Source organism: Lissotriton helveticus, chromosome 2_1 (assembly GCF_964261635.1).
Source record: "Lissotriton helveticus chromosome 2_1, aLisHel1.1, whole genome shotgun sequence".
In the NCBI taxonomy this organism is placed as follows: Eukaryota; Metazoa; Chordata; class Amphibia; order Caudata; family Salamandridae; genus Lissotriton; species Lissotriton helveticus.
In genome coordinates this window covers 825955356-825970183 of record NC_136059.1, presented here as the reverse complement: position 1 = coordinate 825970183, position 14828 = coordinate 825955356, and the positions used below count along the sequence as shown (strand labels likewise).

The 14828-nt window shown below is 45.2% G+C and overlaps 1 protein-coding gene across 4 annotated transcripts in view; it reads right to left on the bottom strand.

Moving 5' to 3' along the window:
* DMXL1 (Dmx like 1) overlaps positions 1-14828 on the bottom strand; it is a 2287446-nt gene that overhangs the window by 263442 nt on the left and 2009176 nt on the right. The gene's annotated exons all lie outside the window — the stretch shown is intronic.

The following is a 14828-nucleotide window of genomic DNA, read 5'->3' as shown; positions in this document are numbered from 1 at the left end:
AAACGTCTTAACAATAAGTAAAATGGCAGCTTGAGAAGCTTGCATTAAGAGAGCTAAAATATGCATTCTCCCTTTAAGCATCAAGGACCTTTCACTAGAGAATGCCTTGAATTGGCAATTGCCTCACAGAGTCAATTCTTTTTAAAGACATGCTGGAACAAATGAAATGTAAATAGTTTTCTCTGATGCCCATGAACTACAACCGGGTAGGAGTGACGGTCATTTATAACTTAAAAGAAGATGCTGAACAAGGATTGCAAGTAAGTAATGATTTCCTCTGCATTGTAGGATCTTACTTATAAATGTTAGAATAGAACCGGCAGCAAAAACCTGACAGCAGCTCTTGGGCATCACAGATAACAACTATCTGACATATACTGCATATTATATCATCATAGTCGACATTTATAATTGAGCAACACATTTTTTATAGCGGTCTGACAAACCGGGGTCAACTTTTTCATTTCAAGACAATGTTTTGTGAAGATACTTAATGAGGTCCTGGTATCCACTTTGCAGTTCTATACCATAGGTATATTTCAAAGCCAAACCAAGGTGGATCCATTTTCTTCTAATAGAGGGAGCCTTCCGTCTGCCTGATAGGGCTTATTTGATACTAGAGAACTATGCAAGCTACTATCCATATGGACATGGGTTCTTTAGATGTAGACATACCCTAATGTATGTAAATGTATTTGACCAAGAGCTGACTTGCTTCCTTATTGTCTTGGTCTTGTCTAAATAAAAACAAAGAACTCTTCTAATGACTACAGAATGCAAGGTACACTCTACTGAGGTTGATAAATTAGGAAAGAAAGTTGAATGAGTGAGAGTCTGATAGTTGTGGAACTCCAAGACTACTTATGAGAAATAACAAGGGGTACGTCCTTAAAGCTACCCTGTTAGCAAGGTATAAAGTGCAAGGCTCTACTGATGATAAAGTCTATATTGCTACAGGTTGACATAATTGCTATAAAGAAGGGAACCTTCCTTGATATATGCTGCAATAAAGCCTTGTGAATAGGCTCAAATGGAGAGAACATCAATTTGGTTAATACCAAAGGTAACTCCCAAGGAGTAGATGGATGTCTAAGAGGCAACGCCTTTAGACCTTTTGAGACCTATTAGAAAGACCTTGATGACTGCTCTTCTGAAGAAGGCTGTCTTATCAGACCCTTTTTTATATGCTGTAAGACCGGGGAGGTGGACATTTACTGAGGCAAATTGTAGCTCTAATTTAGTCTGATATTAGTAAATATGGAAGGATTATGTTTTCCTGACAGGTAAGAGGATTGTATCTTCTTTGTTGGTACCAAATACATATTCTCCTCCTTTAAAAGAACTAACATGCCTTGACTGAAAAGCAATTAGCTTTCATTAATGTCGATGCATGATGTAAGCATATTCATGAGTCAATACTATATGACCTCATCAGCCATGCTAAGAAATTCAAAGCTGTGAAATTTTGGTGGAACTGCCAGCCTTAAGACTTGATCAGCTGGTTGTGTTTACATGGCAATATCTTGGGTGGATTGAGTGACAGCTGCAGAAGGTCAAGATACTACCAATGCATGGGCCAGTTGGGAGTAAGGAGGGTTATTGTTACCTTCCAATTCCGGAGTTTCAAGATGACTGCAGGAATCAATGGACATGGTGGAAAAGCATAAAGAAATGTCTTTGTTAAGGTAATCAGAAGAGCACTTCCAAAAGACCTTGTCTCCGATAGTCTTTCTTTTTCGGGATTCACTTCTGCACCACACACAGATATTCAACGTAAGAGTACGTCATCTAGGACCCATTTCTGATTTCCTGAGTATAATTAACATAGAAAGTGTGCTTGATTATTGAGAGTGTTTGGCAAGTGAAACACTCTCAGATGCAGTCCTCTGGCCAAGGCCCAAGTCCTGATGATTTTCTGAAGAAGGAGAGGGAGAGAGAAGGAGAGGGAGACAGAAGGAGAGGGAGAGAGAAGGAGAGGGAGAGAGAAAAAGAGTGAGAGAGAGGTCACAGTGTGAAGTCGTCCTGCTTGTTTAGATAATGCTCTGTTGTTGTATTGTCCATCTTAATGAGGATTCCACTCCCTGTCTGAACAGGGAGGACAGGCTTTAGATGCAGGTGGACTGCTCCCAGCAACTGATGTGATTTGAGGCCTCCTCCTTCATCCACTTTACTTCTAGAGTTCTCAGATGTGTTCTCTACCCTGATAGTGTGACATTTTTGACAACTTTATGAAGTGTATGCTCTAGCTGCAATGGAATTTCCAGATTCAAGTACTTTTTATGCAACACAATGACACAGTAATGATTTTACCACTATCACAGTAGTTTGTCGTCCCAATCATCACATCTCTGAGACCATTGATCTACTAGACATTGCTGAGGTCTCATATGTAGTCCTACATTTAGAAATAGGATTGCCTTAGTGCGGTGGAGCAAAAGCCACAAAAAGTTGTTTAGTTGTTTTAAATGTTTTTGTCTATCTATGTAATACAATAATACTGGTTTAACATCTAACATGTGTAAAGCTCGTTCTGCCACTGAATCTGGTTGAGGAAAGAACACAGGCAACTCAACAGATTGACTGATGTGAAAGGCAGATACTACTTTGGGTAGGAATTTGTGGTTAGTGCAAAGGATCACTTTGTTTTGGTGGACTTGACAAAATGGTTCCTCTATGGTTAATGCCTGAAGCTCACCCACTCTCCTCAGTGATGTAATCGCAATGAGGAAAGCAACTTTCCAAGTGAGAAATTGCAGTTCACATTTGTGCAATGGCACGAAGGGCGGACCCATTAGTCTGGTAAGGACAATGTTAAGATTCCACACTGGAGCAGGTGGGAATCTTGGTGGAATAACTCGAGTCCTTCCATAAAAGCCTTGATAATGGGTACCCTGAAAAAGGACAGATGCTGTCTGTTTTGAAGGTATGCAGCTATTGCAGGAAGATGTACGCGTATGGATGTGTAAGCTAATCCTGACTGCTGCAAGTGTAGTAAGTAACAAATTATATTTTGACTGGAAGCATCTAGAGGATTGATATGGTTGTTTTTACAATATATAACAAACCGCTTCCATTTAGCTGCGTAGCAAGGTCTTGTAGTAGGCCTTTGGGCCTCTTTCATGATATCTGGCGGAAGGTTGAGATAGCCAAACACTATGATTTCAGGTGCCAGATCGCTGAGTTGAGTTCTTTGGGATCTGGATGTTTTATCTCCTCATGGGTCTGTGTGAGGCGACTGGGTTTGAGATGTAGTTTTTTATGAGGAACTACTGAGAGCTCCAGCAGGGTAGTGAACTAAGGTTGACAGGCCCATGTGGAGCTACTACGATCAGTGTGAGGGATGTTTGTCGGAGCTTCCGAACCACTGGTGTAATGAGTGGGAGAGGCAGAAAAGTGTAAGTAAATAACCATGACCAGTTCATACATAGTGCATTGCCTTTGGACAATGGGTGTGGATACCTGGAGGCAAAGTTTGGACATTGTGCATTTTGGTGTGTTGCGAACAGATCTATCTGTGGGAAACCCCACATTTGAAAGAATGGGAGGAGAGCTTGAGGGTAAAGTACCCACTTATGAATCTGTTGTCTCTACCTGCTGAGAAGATCTGTGATCTGATTGTTTACTCCTTGGAGGTAATCCGCCAGGAGATAGATTTTGTGATGTATGGCCCATCCAGATGACTTGTGCCAGTAATGACAGATGGAGAGAGTATGTCCCTCCGGTTTCTGTATGCATCAAGACAGTTTTGCCTACCAGGTGAGTCTGGAATGTTTTGAGCGCTAGAAATACTGATGGCAGCTCTAGATGATTTATGTTAAGTTGCTTTTGCTTTAGACTCCATAAACCTTGAATTGTGTGAGTTTGAAGAAGAGCTCCCCAACCGGAGAGCAATGCGTACACTGTTAGTACTGTCTGTGGAACTGGGTCGAAGAAGGGCCGTCCTTTGGACAGGTTTTGTGGATTCCACTACTGCAGAGAGCGATGGGTGCAGCCGTCCACCAACACTATATCTAACAATTGACCCTGAGACTCATTCCACTGACGTGCTAAACATTCCTGAAGAGGACGAAGTTGAAGTCTCGCATGGGGAACTATCATGATGCAAGACGCCATCATTCCCAGTAGTTGCATAAACACCTGAGCTGGTAATGACTGATTGGGTTGAAACTGTGATACTAGAGCCTGAATATTGTGGATCCTGGCTGCACAGAGAAAGGCTAGAGCTTTTAGAGTATTGAGAGTGGCTCCCAAGTATGTTTGCGTGTTGGAGGGTCGGAAATGCAACTTTAACATCGTGAACCCCAGATCGTGCAATAATTGTACTGTTATTTGAGTGTGCTGGAGACACTTTGGGTGAAAACTGGCTTCGATGAGCCAATCGTCCAAGTATGGGAAGACATGAATATGTTGTCTTCATAGGTGAGCAGCGACTACTGCCATGCATTTGGGGAATACTCTTGAAGCAGTGGTGACTCCGAATGAAAGCATTTTGAAATGGTAATGTTGTCCCGCTACCACAAACCTGAGGTATTTGCGATGAGCAGGATGCATCGGAATATGGAAGTATGCATCCTTTAAGTCTATAGTAGACATAAAGTCACTTTGCTGTAGGAGTGGGAGCACTTGTTGTAGTGTCACCATGTGAAAGTGATCTGAATGAATATATTAATTTAGCTCTCTGAGATCCAGTATAGGCCTGAGAGAGACATCCTTTTTGGGTATGAGAAAATATAGGGAGTACACGCCAGACCCTTGATTGGATGGGGACTGCCGAGCTCCCATGGATTTAGCCACATCTGTATCCTTTTTCGTCTTCTCTAAGGAAGTGTCTACCACAGGACCAAATAGATACTTTTTGTCAAAGGGTATATTTAAAATAAAAGCCTGGACTTTGGGCTTAAACCCTGAAATTCGGAGCCAGGCATGTCCGCTAAGCAAGAAAATGGTGTTAACTGCGCGAGCAAAGTGTCAGCCGGGTCTCCAGTGCATCTAATGGAGGTGTTAGAAATCAGTTTCCTTTCCTGAACTAGATCGTGTGCCTTGGCCTTCTGTTCGTCTGGTAAATATTAGAGCAATGGCTCCAATTCGACACAATGCGCTCTATCATATCTGGCTAAGAGAGCCTGGGTATTGGCAATACGCCAGTGATTCGCAGCTTGCACAGCTACTCTTTTCCCAGAGGCATCTATCAATTTAGATTCCTTGTATGGAGGAGGGGCATCTCCTGACATCTGTGAGTTTGCCCGTTTACGGTCGTTAGAAACTACTATGGAGTCTAGTGGTAATTGACCCTTGAGGTAAACTGGTTCTGTAGATGCTGGTTTATATTTTTTGGCTACCCTTGATGTAAGGATTCTTGCACGCACAGTATCTTTAAAAATGTCGTCTACATGTTTAAGCATACCCTTAAGCATGAGTAGCGTTTGAGTGTTTTTTTTGTGACGGGCTTAAAGTTTCAAACAGAAAATCTTCCTCAAGAGACTCTATGTGAAGCTGAACTCCATGATATTGAGCAGCTCTATTTAATAATTCCATGTACCCTACATTATCATCTGGTGGAGAGGGTTTTGAAAAGCATAAGTCTGGGTCATTGTCCATGTTTGGATCCGTATTGTAATCATTCCAAGGATCAGGACTATTGTCATCTGCTCCATCCCCTTCATCCTGGTTGTCACGTGATTGTGGTGAATTTGTGGGTCTTATAAGCAAATTTGGGTCAGGTGGGGAGGAAGGTGATAGAGGAGGAGGAGAAGGGTTAGTACCAACCCTTTTTATTTTAAGAGGAATGTGGTAAGTCTCCTTGGGTTCTGGCTTGCGTTTAACTGGCAATTTTGCATGAATATGTCAAGTTTTAGGATTAATGTTCCCTTGGTGGATTTGGAGCTGTTCTCTCTTTTGGTGTCTAAATTTTTGGAGCCCGTGTTTTCGGTGCCATAGTTTTCATATCCGAAGATGTTTTCAGTTTTGACATCGAAGGGATTGTCACGAGAACGCGTTTGGGTGCTGAATGTTTTGGCATTGGCCTCAAAGGCAGAGGAGGCACCAGAACCTTTTTATTTGGCAGAGTTTGGGGCAAGGGAGCAACAGTACTCACGGTACGTTGACCCTGTGGAATGTCTTCTTCCATGTCAGAGTCGGCTTCTGACAGGGAAATGTCTTTGTCTTCTTCTTTGGCTCCTTACAGGTCAAAGACATTGTGAACAACAAGGGGTGGTGAGGGACAGAGTCTCTGAATTAAGCAGAATACTCTCACCCAGTCAAGAGATCAGGGCTAGATCCAACACCGTTTTTTAGCTCATTGCACCATCCCAGTTTCAGAACCTGGCTACATGCAAATTAGTCTGACCCTGGCCCAGTGCATCATGGGAACAGGGCAGACCAAACTACCAAGCCAATTCTTACACTGGGAAGGAAACAAGCTTCCGGGGACCGGTTTCTGGCATTACAGCCGTCTTCGGCCCGGCTTGCTTGAATCCTGATGGTGCAGTGTTGTTGTTGTTGTTAATAATTTTGTCCACCCTAAGCGTGGAAGGGTATACTCAGACATGAGTCCCTTGCTCATTGCACCAACAGGATTCAAGCAAGCCGGGCCAAAGACGGCTGTAATGCCAGAAACCGGTCCCCGGAAGCTTGTTTCCTTCCCAGTGTAAGAATTGGCTTTTGTAGTTTGGTTTGCCCTGTTCCCATCATGCACTGGGACAGGAACAGACTAATTTGCATACAGCCAGGTTCTGAAACTGGGATGGTGCAATGAGCTAAAAAACGGTGTTGGATCTAGCCCTGATCTCTTGACTGGGTGAGAGTATTCTGCTTAATTCAGAGACTCTGTTCCTCACCACCCCTTGTTGTTAATTAATTTTGTCCACCCTAAGCGTGGAAGGGTATACTCAGACATGAGTCCCTTGCTCATTGCACCATCAGGATTCAAGCAAGCCGGGCCGAAGACGGCTGTAATGCCAGAAACCGGTCCCCGGAAGCTTGTTTCCTTCCCAGTGTAAGAATTGGCTTCTCTAGTTTGGTTTGCCCTGTTCCCATCATGCACTGGGACAGGAACAGACTCATTTGCATACAGCCAGGTTCTGAAACTGGGATGGTGCAATGAGCTAAAAAACGGTGTTGGATCTAGCCCTGATCTCTTGACTGGGTGAGAGTATTCTGCTTAATTCAGAGACTCTGTCCCTCACCACCCCTTGTTGTTAATAATTTTGTCCACCCTAAGCGTGGAAGGGTATACTCAGACATGAGTCCCTTGCTTATTGCACCATCAGGATTCAAGCAAGCCGGGCCGAAGACGGCTGTAATGCCAGAAACCGGTCCCCGGAAGCTTGTTTCCTTCCCAGTGTAAGAATTGGCTTTTGTAGTTTGGTTTGCCCTGTTCCCATCATGCACTGGGACAGGAACAGACTAATTTGCATACAGCCAGGTTCTGAAACTGGGATGGTGCAATGAGCTAAAAAACGGTGTTGGATCTAGCCCTGATCTCTTGACTGGGTGAGAGTATTCTGCTTAATTCAGAGACTCTGTCCCTCACCACCCCTTGTTGTTAATAATTTTGTCCACCCTAAGCGTGGAAGGGTATACTCAGACATGAGTCCCTTGCTCATTGCACCATCAGGATTCAAGCAAGCCGGGCCGAAGACGGCTGTAATGCCAGAAACCGGTCCCCGGAAGCTTGTTTCCTTCCCAGTGTAAGAATTGGCTTTTGTAGTTTGGTTTGCCCTGTTCCCATCATGCACTGGGACAGGAACAGACTAATTTGCATACAGCCAGGTTCTGAAACTGGGATGGTGCAATGAGCTAAAAAACGGTGTTGGATCTAGCCCTGATCTCTTGACTGGGTGAGAGTATTCTGCTTAATTCAGAGACTCTGTCCCTCACCACCCCTTGTTGTTAATAATTTTGTCCACCCTAAGCGTGGAAGGGTATACTCAGACATGAGTCCCTTGCTCATTGCACCATCAGGATTCAAGCAAGCCGGGCCGAAGACGGCTGTAATGCCAGAAACCGGTCCCCGGAAGCTTGTTTCCTTCCCAGTGTAAGAATTGGCTTTTGTAGTTTGGTTTGCCCTGTTCCCATCATGCACTGGGACAGGAACAGACTAATTTGCATACAGCCAGGTTCTGAAACTGGGATGGTGCAATGAGCTAAAAAACGGTGTTGGATCTAGCCCTGATCTCTTGACTGGGTGAGAGTATTCTGCTTAATTCAGAGACTCTGTCCCTCACCACCCCTTGTTGTTAATAATTTTGTCCACCCTAAGCGTGGAAGGGTATACTCAGACATGAGTCCCTTGCTCATTGCACCATCAGGATTCAAGCAAGCCGGGCCGAAGACGGCTGTAATGCCAGAAACCGGTCCCCGGAAGCTTGTTTCCTTCCCAGTGTAAGAATTGGCTTTTGTAGTTTGGTTTGCCCTGTTCCCATCATGCACTGGGACAGGAACAGACTAATTTGCATACAGCCAGGTTCTGAAACTGGGATGGTGCAATGAGCTAAAAAACGGTGTTGGATCTAGCCCTGATCTCTTGACTGGGTGAGAGTATTCTGCTTAATTCAGAGACTCTGTCCCTCACCACCCCTTGTTGTTAATAATTTTGTCCACCCTAAGCGTGGAAGGGTATACTCAGACATGAGTCCCTTGCTCATTGCACCATCAGGATTCAAGCAAGCCGGGCCGAAGACGGCTGTAATGCCAGAAACCGGTCCCCGGAAGCTTGTTTCCTTCCCAGTGTAAGAATTGGCTTTTGTAGTTTGGTTTGCCCTGTTCCCATCATGCACTGGGACAAGAACAGACTAATTTGCATACAGCCAGGTTCTGAAACTGGGATGGTGCAATGAGCTAAAAAACGGTGTTGGATGTAGCCCTGATCTCTTGACTGGGTGAGAGTATTCTGCTTAATTCAGAGACTCTGTCCCTCACCACCCCTTGTTGTTAATAATTTTGTCCACCCTAAGCGTGGAAGGGTATACTCAGACATGAGTCCCTTGCTCATTGCACCATCAGGATTCAAGCAAGCCGGGCCGAAGACGGCTGTAATGCCAGAAACCGGTCCCCGGAAGCTTGTTTCCTTCCCAGTGTAAGAATTGGCTTTTGTAGTTTGGTTTGCCCTGTTCCCATCATGCACTGGGACAGGAACAGACTAATTTGCATACAGCCAGGTTCTGAAACTGGGATGGTGCAATGAGCTAAAATGAGCTGGGATGGTGCAGTGAGCTAAAAAACGGTGATGGATCAAGCCCTGATCTTTTGACTGGGTAGGAGTGTTCTGCTTAATTCAGATACTCTGTCCATCACCACCCCCTTTATGAATCAAAGACATTGTGGCCGGAATCTTCTCCGAAGAGATCCAAAGCAGAGCAGCTATGTTGTTGATACATTTCGTGACGTCAAGCCCGACCTCTCAGACCGTTTTCTTGGATCGGAAGGATCGGCAAACGTCACAGTCTTGTTCGTTGTGTTCCGAAGACAAACACAAGTTGCAGACTTTGTGGGAGTCGGTACACGGGTACTTGGCTTGGCACCCGGGACAGAATTTAAATGGAGTCCGTTCCATTGACTGCGAGCTGACCCAACCATGAGTTGATACGATACACAAAGAATGGGAAACACGATTGAATACAATACCGTCGAGGGTAAGTGGATCGCGCACCGAGGGGAATCGGAGAAACGGTGTTGAACAGGTGCACAGCAATTCAAGGCCGAACCTGATGGTGGAAAAAAACAATCTAACAATGGAGTCGGTGCCCATGCGCACTATCACCGAAATGAGGAGTCATCTACCTCGTGACTGGAAAGACTCCTTCGAAGTGCAAACATCCAGACCCAACACTAGATGGCAGGAGTATGCAAAGCATGTGATCTACAGCTCACATGCCTCAAACAATCTTTTACATTAAAAAGATATTAGAAATACATCTTTTTATTTCTTGTTTTACTCAGGACCTATGTCATTTTAACATTTTCCACATTCCCACCCCTCTTTTAATACACAGGCTTGAGTATCAATTAAACTGTGACTTTGTTTACATTTTGGGTTGGTTTGACCACTTTTTCTTTTTTTTTTCTTTTTATTATCTCGATAAAAAAGCTTCAGTTATAAACAAACAATCATACAGTTGTAGAGAGGAGGTCGCAAGTTGACAATTTTCAAGCAATATAGCACGTTCCACAGTCCCCATATTTTCCCCCACTTCTGAGGGCATCCCCGGCTTTGATACACCACCCGTTGTGCCCCACAGCACCAGTCCAAGTCGCGTAGCCATGCAGCTACTGTCGGAGGATCCGTCGTTTGCCATGCATGTGCATTTGACTACCTTTTTTAAGTCTGTTGGGACACTGTAAGAAGGCAGAATACTTCTTACATTGTTACCCCCACTTTTTGCCTGGTGTCAGTGTGTTTTTTTACTAGTCTGACCTGGATCGTGCTAATCAGGACCCCACTCACTGTGCTTTCTCCCTAAATTGACCATGTCAAGTACTACTGTACGTCCACAATTAGCTACTGGTATACCATTGTAAGTCCCTAGTATGTGGTAATGAGGTACAAAGGTCATTGGTACACCAGGGGTCTCCCATGGGCTGCTGCATGTATTGTTCCACCCATGGGTGTCCAATTAAACAGCCAACGGCCATTGTAGCCTGTGTGAGTAGATATTTGCACCTCACACGAAAGATACGTTTCCTTATATCCGAGGTCACTTAAAACCTATAAGTCACCCCTATGCCAGGCTCTTCCTTCCTGTGGCAGGGTGCTTTGTTATAAGTGTGAGGGTGGCACTGCATCAGCAGGATACCCCTACAAACCCCGGAATTGATTCATTAGGCTCTGTGAGTACGGTCAGACATTTTAATACATATAATGGACATCAGTCATTACGAGATGTTTAACTATAAAGTGGTTGCACCAAACCAGGTCATGTTTGGTATCCAACTTGTTGGAATCATACCCCAACACCAATTCCAGTGTTGGAAGTATAATCCCATGTACTGGGGGGCTACCTTGGGTTACCCACCTGTACTACCGGTAACAGCCTTTCAGGGTCCGACAGCAAGCTTGTGCTGCTGCCAACCACAGACATGATTCTGCCCTCCTGCTGATGAGCCACGCTTGGACAGGGGAATGTGTAACAATAGGTTTCCTGTCACAGGGAGGTGTGACCACATTTCAGACAGGACTTCGTGTATTGGGCTGAGGTGGGGTGCTTGCCAGAGCCACCAGACTGCTTCGAACAGCACATTTGGTGCCCTTGGCTCCCGCTCTGGCGCAAAACTGTACAAAGGACATGGGAGTATCCTCCCTTCTGTCAAGCCCCTCATCTGGGACCCCTGAGTTGTTCCAACCCTTTCCCTAGGGTACTTAAGGGCTTACCTGTGGGTGGTTCCAAAGGTTTGTTGTGGGACAAGATAAGTCTGAAATCATGTCACTCTTCGACCGTCTAGACACTTGAACTTTGCCTGGAACCGAGACTGAATCAAAGAACACTCATGCTGCTCCTGGTCTCACTGTTCTGCAAGTCTTCTTTATCGTCTGTCTCAGTGCTCCTTCCAGAATCTTCAACAGACCTGTGGGCATCAAGGACACCCGAAGTAATTTCCCTTGGAGTGAAGAAGTCACCCCCAGCATCTGCAGGCACTGCAACAAAGTTGACCGGTCTGCTTCTCCGGATGTCCCACAGACTTCGAAAGGCTCAGCAACACAGGTGGTAGTTTTGCAATTCCCTCGAGGACTGACCTGTTCTCTCTGCAAGTTTGAGGCCAGTGTCCCTCGTTGGAACCGCTGGGACCAAACCCCTGAGCACCATGTCAACTTGCCGTTGCCAAGGCTTGCTGGGTCTGCTCTCTAGAGATCTTTAGGGTACAAGAAGTTCCAGCATCTCTTCCTGCCAAGTACAGCTTCCTCACCGCATTATCTGCACCCTGGGCCTTCCTTCTTGGTGAGCTACTCAAAGTGCTCTTGCGACTCCTGTGCCTTTGCCCTGTGGGTCATTCTGAGGGTCCGTCCCTGCTGCAGCTGGCTTCCCTGCTTGCTATGGGGTCTGCTTTGACTCTCCTGCTTGTGGTGAGTCCTTTGGATCTTGCTGGTCCCAACATTGCTCCTTCTGCGCTCTCCACGCGAGTAGCAGCTACCAAGGCTTGTTGGTGCTACCGCCGGACACTGCCCCCCTGGTCTTCAACTTCCGACATGGGACAGCTTGTGCACGACTCCTGGTCTTCCTCAGCTTCGCCTGGTCCTCGCAGCTGCAGCCACACGGTCACTGTCAACACTTCTGAACTGTCCGGTGGGCTACTCTTCCTTGCATCCTGATAACCTCCAAGTGGTACAGACTCTGTCCCCTCTGCTTACAGGTTCTCTTCGAGAGAATGTGGTCAAATGGCTAGAGCGAACGACCTACAAGTCTGGGAACCGGGTTTTAGACTCAGCAGGGAAACTCAGCATCCTATGATTCTGGGCAAATCACCGAATCTTCCTGAGCCTAACAAAAAATGAATGTGTCTGACTGTAACGTACCTGGTGCTCATGTAAAGTACTCTGATACCTTCGAGTTCGCGCTGTATAAACCCCCCACCCCAAAAAAACCATCTTCTTCTAAGTCCTCCATTGTGATCTACGGCAGGTTTCTTACGCAACATCACACCTATGCACCCGGTTTCCCTGGTATAAGTATCCTGGTTCCTGGGGTATCCATGGGTAGAGTGACTCTCCAACCTTCTGTCTTACACAGGGTTTCTTCAGGGTCCACTGGGAAGGCTCCTTTTTCTTAAAAAGAGCAACCACGACTTTACTGTTGACTCCTATTGGACACACAGCTGTTTCTCCCCTCTGCACACAGCCTCCGTGGGGTTCCTGGACACTTACCTTGGGTGGTTCCTTGAGTGCCTAGCTCCTGTGAGTCTCCTGGTCAAAGTTCTGACTTCGGTCGCAGTTCACATTTGTAGTATATAGTTTGGTCTCCCCCTGTAGACCTCTGTGTTTTGTGCTTACTTACCTGATTGCAATTGAAGAACTGTTGTGTAGTTGTGTTGATATCACCGGGTAGGAGATATACCAATGTGTTATTGAGTGTTGCGCAAAACACACAAGATGATGAACGGAATGTTGCACAATGGCAAAACATTCACCCCCAGTCACAGATCTGGGTTTAATCCATCGTTATTTTGCTCACAAGCCACCCCAGTTCAGACATGGCAATATGCAAATCAGTCTTGACCCTGTGCCTCATGGGAACAGTCCAGCCCGAACTGTCAAGCCATGTCTTCCCCGGACTGGAATCAAGCATCCTAGGACCGGTTTCTGGCTATCAGCCGTCTTCAGCCTGGATAGCTTGACTCCAGTGGCTTAGTGAGCACGGGACCCACGTCTGGGCATACCCTTCCCACATAGCGTGAACAGCAAAACACACAAGATGATGGACGGAATGTTGCATAATGGCAAAACATTCACCCCCAGTCACAGATCTGGGTTTAATCCATCGTTATTTTGCTCACCAAGCCACCCCAGTTCAGACATGGCAATATGCAAATCAGTCTTGACCCTGTGCCTCTTTTTTATTTTTTTATTGAGTGTTGTGTAATAAATAAACATTTTTATAAATACACTGTGGTTCATTTTCGATAAACTACACTACATGATTAAACTGGTAAAATAAGCTGCTTAACACTCCTTCAAGGTGAGCCTGAGGGCTGCTCTCCACAGCTACCACTTTGGGAGCTTTCTATGGTTATCAAAGACTACTAAAATCACCAAAAGGGTTTGCCTGGATTAGTGCAAGGTGCATCACTTAAATAAGTGTGCACCATGTACTAAGCCAGCATCCTACAGACACTAATGACTTTAGTTGTCCTGAAGACATACTTTGTGACGTGATTTACTTCTTCCGTGTCTCACATTTTAGTGCCAATTGTCCTCAAATTGTTTTTTTCTCTTTTTAGTAACCTTCACTCACCCATTCAACATCTTTCTATTTCTGGAGCAATATTGTACTGTCATTGCTTGCTCCACTATCTTTGCCGTTTTCAATTCTTTTCCTCCATTTACTGATTTAACCCTTTTACACAAAAATACTGCGCTACTAGTTTAAATATTTAGATGTCTGGTTTCACCGCTCACTTTTATTTTGGCCAACCGTTAACACATTTGTTATGTATCTGCTCTGTGCATTTCCCAATCAAAGTAAGACCTTCACACTAGCCCTTTCTCATGATTCAAGTGCCTCTGCCACAGTTGCTGCTTGATCCTCCCAGTGTTGCCACACTTGCCTGGCCATATAGTCATTTTCTTTTCAGATAACTTGGGGCAAAGTAGTTCCACTTTATTTCTTTCATTAGTGTGACTGCCATGAAAAAGATCCTTCTGGGTTACAAGGCTCTGCTGAGATGAATCTGCAAAGCTTTGGCTAGCTTCAGGACCATCCTGGTCCAACAAAACGTCAAAGATGCAACTTGTAGGTAAGTTAAGTGCACCTCCAACCCCACTCTAAGGTCAACCCCCCGAGTTATAGCAGACCTCCTCTGCATATATTACATATAACAGAGCAACAGTCCACGTGTAATTAGTGTGAGAGCCATCAAATACTCCTAAGTCTGTATCACAGATCTCACTGTATTTCCTCACATACACAATGTCATCAGCATCACAAGCACTCATTGCCTTTATCCATAGAAGAGTTCCCCTAACCTCTAAACCTCTTCAGGCAAGCGATCATCAGCTACTTTCACACCTACCAGGCACTAGCTCAAAAGATTTGTAGAACTGTCCCAAATCAAAAGCAACACCTTTCAACTCTAGGCCTGTTTAGGCCACAATATGGTGGCATCAAAGTAATTCCAAA